The sequence below is a fragment of the Dromiciops gliroides genome, chromosome 1 (genome assembly GCF_019393635.1).
Source record: "Dromiciops gliroides isolate mDroGli1 chromosome 1, mDroGli1.pri, whole genome shotgun sequence".
NCBI lineage: Eukaryota > Metazoa > Chordata > Mammalia > Microbiotheria > Microbiotheriidae > Dromiciops > Dromiciops gliroides.
In genome coordinates, this window is record NC_057861.1 from 198,147,314 (window position 1) to 198,151,573 (window position 4,260).

Genomic DNA, 4,260 nt, shown 5'->3' on the forward strand with positions numbered 1-4,260 from the left:
GACTAGATATTGAAATATGTTAAGCATCCCAAATGTAATTCAAGAAAACAACTTACTTTCCATGGAATTACATCATTACCTTTGACTCTGTAGATTTTCCCCAAGCAGAAAGCAGGAGCTCAGTAAGGTTTTGTACCTTCAACTTAAGGTGGGAGATCATTACATGGAGTGTTTAAAGTTGTTTCACAATATATATGAGAAAAAGGAAGATAGCTGGGTTATTATAGACATGCCATTGTTTCTGCTTATATACAATCAGCATTTCTTTCATAACAATTCTCTAAATGCAAGAATGAAAGATTCAGAAAAACAAAGCAAAACAAAAACCTTTTTGGAAATCCCAGGTGTGTTTATTTTCTAAGCTAGTAAACATACTAAAGGCTAGAGAGAGCAATGATGATAAGCATGTGATGACTCATGCTTGGATTCTTGCATACATGCAGATAGATGTACACATAGACACACAAATGCACACAGATACAGACACACACACACATACACACACACACATCTCTTGCTGCCTCTCAGTGAACTGGCTGGACAGATTTTCCAGATTCCTATGAACATTCCTAAATTACTATATTCACCCAATTACAGTCCTCAGGGGTCACATTTCATTTGCTGAAAACTGGTAACAGGCCACCACAGCTGATGAAATGATGTGAGTTTCCAGGCAACTATTGTGCTCTTTGATTAATATAGAAAACACTTGTGTGGTGTGATCTCACAGGCTCCCAAGTGTTCTCAATGATATGTTTCAACATGGAGACTGTAAAAGTTTTGCCTCAGAATTAGTGACTTTCCCAGTCTTTAATGGCTTGTTCTTTCCAAATGAAAGGGGTTTTGGCATATCCCTTACTAATACTAAGACTTTTGATTTTAGATGAATGTAAATGAAAAGAATCCAGAATTGGAGAGCAAGAGGCCTGGGTCCTAGTTCAGGCATACACTAGTTGTACATGCACAAGCCAAATGATCTTGAACTGGTCATTTAATCTCTACTTGAATTTCAGTTTTTTCACTTATAAATTGAGCTGGTTGGTTTATGTGATTTCTAAAGTCTCTTTTAAATGATTGTAGCAAAAATACCAAAAAGACAGGCCTCTACCAATGGGCAGACAGGAGGAGGAGGGATATTTTCCAAATATTAAATCACTGGGTTTTTGGACCCTGGCAGCATAGTCTAGCTAATAGAGATAAACCAAAAGGATCTATTAGCTAATCTATCAATAGCTATAAAAATGTTCAAAATAAGTAATAATTAGAGAAATGTAAATTAAAGCAACTCTAAGCTCTCATATCACACCAATCAAATTGGCAAAAAGGAAAATGAAAAATGTTGAAGGGCCACAAGAAAACAAACATATTAATGTACTGTTGGTGGTGCTGTAAATTGATATAGTCACTCTGGAAAGCAATTTGGAACTATGCCTACAAATTTACTAAACTAAACTAAAGCCTTTAACCCAGTTATAATACCACTGAGACTATACCCCCCAAGAGATGAACTAAAGAGGAAAAGGACCCATGTGAACAAAAATATTTATAGCAGCTCTTTTCGTAGTAGCCAAGAACTAAATACTAAAGGAATACCCATTAACTGGGGGGAATAGGTAAACAAACTATAACAATAAACAAATTATGATAAATGAATATAATGCAATACTATTGTACTATAAGATGACAAGATAGGTGACCTTAGAGGAAAGTGGTGAAGAAGCTGTATGATCTGATGCATTGTGAAGTAAGCAGGGCTAAGAGGACAATTTATACAATGACAACATTATAATAAAAAACCACTTAAGAACTCTAGGCAATGCTATGTTAAACCCTGAGTCCAGAGGACGAAAAATGAAATATGCCATCCACTTCTTGACAGACAGTAAAATCACCAAGTAAGTAATTATTGAACATCTACCATGTGCCAGGAACTGTATTAAGCATTGAAGATACAAAGAAATACAGAAAAATAGTCCCTTCCCTCAAGGAGCTCACAATCTAATGGGGAGACAACATTCAAACAACTATATGCAAACGATATATACAGGATAAATTGAAGATAATCCCAAAGCGAAGGCACTATGAAAGAGGTGATGAACTCAAAAAAGCAGCATGCCATATATTTTTTTTTATTGTTTTTTTTTTTTTTTTTAGTGAGGCAATTGGGGTTAAGTGACTTGCCCAGAGTCACACAGCTAGTAAGTGTTAAGTGTCTGAGGCTGGACTTGAACTCAGGTACTCCTGACTCCAGGGCCGGTGCTCTATCCACTGCGCCACCTAGCTGCCCCTCATATATTTTTAGACATGCATAAGGTATAAATTTGTTTTGTTTCATAGTTCTTATGAGATTTCTCTTTCTCTCTTTTTTTAATTGTTCAGTGGGGAGGAGGTGGTGTAGTATGAGAGAAAGATAATATGTACCTATAAAAACTTCAAAAAAAAGACCTAATATAAACTTTTAAAAGAGACTATTACATTTCAAGGGTCCTTTGAAGCATTTATTCCCTAACTGGAGGTATTCCCACTAATGGAATTTTTAAAGCTCCCCTTCTGTGAAGAGAAGCACATCCAAGTAGAACTTAAGACTTGCACTACAGTTATTCTACTGGTTTCCAGGTATAGATTCACCTCTATGTGACTATGGGCAAATAAATTAATTCACTATGCCTTGAGTTTTGCATCTGTAAAGTGGGCATAAGAATAGAATGATCAAATGAGAGAATGTATTTGGAAGCTCCTTATAAACCATAAACTGCTACAGAAATGTAAGATTTTTATTATGAATGTTTTTATTATTCTTCCTAACTTCATCCTAGAAGAATAGATACTCCCAAAGTTTCCTGGAACCAGGCAGTGTGCCAGATATTCCCTCAACCTTTAGATATAGCTTTGGCTGGGTACCTAAAAATTTATGAAACCAATTATACCAGTTCTAATATGCATATTTGAGTAAATTGGATACTTCTAGAGTTACCAAATATCTAGATTACTAGGTCAGAGGCACTCCATAACCAGAGCACTCTACTTTTAACATATACCATTATTTTATTCTGCCTATTCTTCCCTTTAGATATTCAGACAAGCCCCATTAGAGTACACACCTTGATTTTCCACAGTTCCCTGAGGATTGTTAAAAGCTTGCTAAACTTCTAAGACATTTAGCATATTTTATATTTATGAAATATTTCTTTTTCCTACCAGAAAGGATTGCTATGTATGGCTCACTGATTGTTCCTCATGGTAGGGATAAATTTGGGTGGTACTGTCAATTTGTGTTTGTGTGTGTTACTAGACATTTAATTTTATTACAAATGTAATTAAAGTAGGAATAAAATAAAATTTAATATCTTTTAGACTTTCTGTCCCAGGTTCCTTTAAATAGAAAAAGTGCTGAGTGTTTCTTCAGAGTATATTCTACTCTTCTCGTCCAAATCTAACTGTAACTTGGTCTTCCAGAATCTTTCTAGAACTAAAGATCATATTCTAATAACAAACCTCATGGCAATAGTCTCATTATTGGTGAAGATGACAACTGGGCTGGAGGCAACTGGGAAGGATCGTCCACAAACTGGGGTCCATTTGAAAATTGTGAAAATGCATATCTTGTTAACAGGATACCAGCTCCTTCTATTGAAGCAAAAAGAATGCCACCCATTGCAGCTGAACCAACCATGGCCACTGGTCCATTTCTTGCTGCCAATATGGCTCCAGTTAAGACGCCACTTGTGATGGAATTCCATGGACCTTCTTTTCCTCTGATTTTTACTATATTGCAATCAATCATGGAAAAGAGACCTCCCCAAACTGCAAATTTACCTCCCAATTGTGGTGCTCTGGCAATTGTGATGGCTGGCAAGCTACCTAGAAGCCTGTGGCTTACCCCCACAGGATAATTGCAAAAACCTTTGATTGCTTGGAAGATACCACCTCCTATGGTACCCATAATGAAATCCCCACCACAGTAATCCACAATTTGTCAGGGACAGGGCTCACTGGCATGGTCCTCCATCTTAACTATGGCAGCAAGAGCAGTGGTGTCAATTTTTATCTAACAATAAGACATAATGGCATATGGGGTGTTCAGGAGGACTAGCACCCCTGGTGTGAGGGTTTCTGGAGCACTTTTCAGGGCTGTTCATCCATCTTTGATGTCCACCTGATTTACCCAACTCTACCCTGTAGCTCTAAGAAGCTGTAACATGCCCAGTGGCCCCACCACAGTAAAACTGTCTTGTAAGACAGGCTAAACCAAGTTGAGGG

General features: G+C 37.1%; 1 pseudogene; it reads right to left on the reverse strand.

The window, feature by feature from the left end:
* Positions 1-3,496: 3,496 nt before the first annotated feature.
* Positions 3,497-4,009, reverse strand: LOC122746984 (annotated as a pseudogene).
* Between the last annotated feature and the right edge of the window lie 251 nt (positions 4,010-4,260).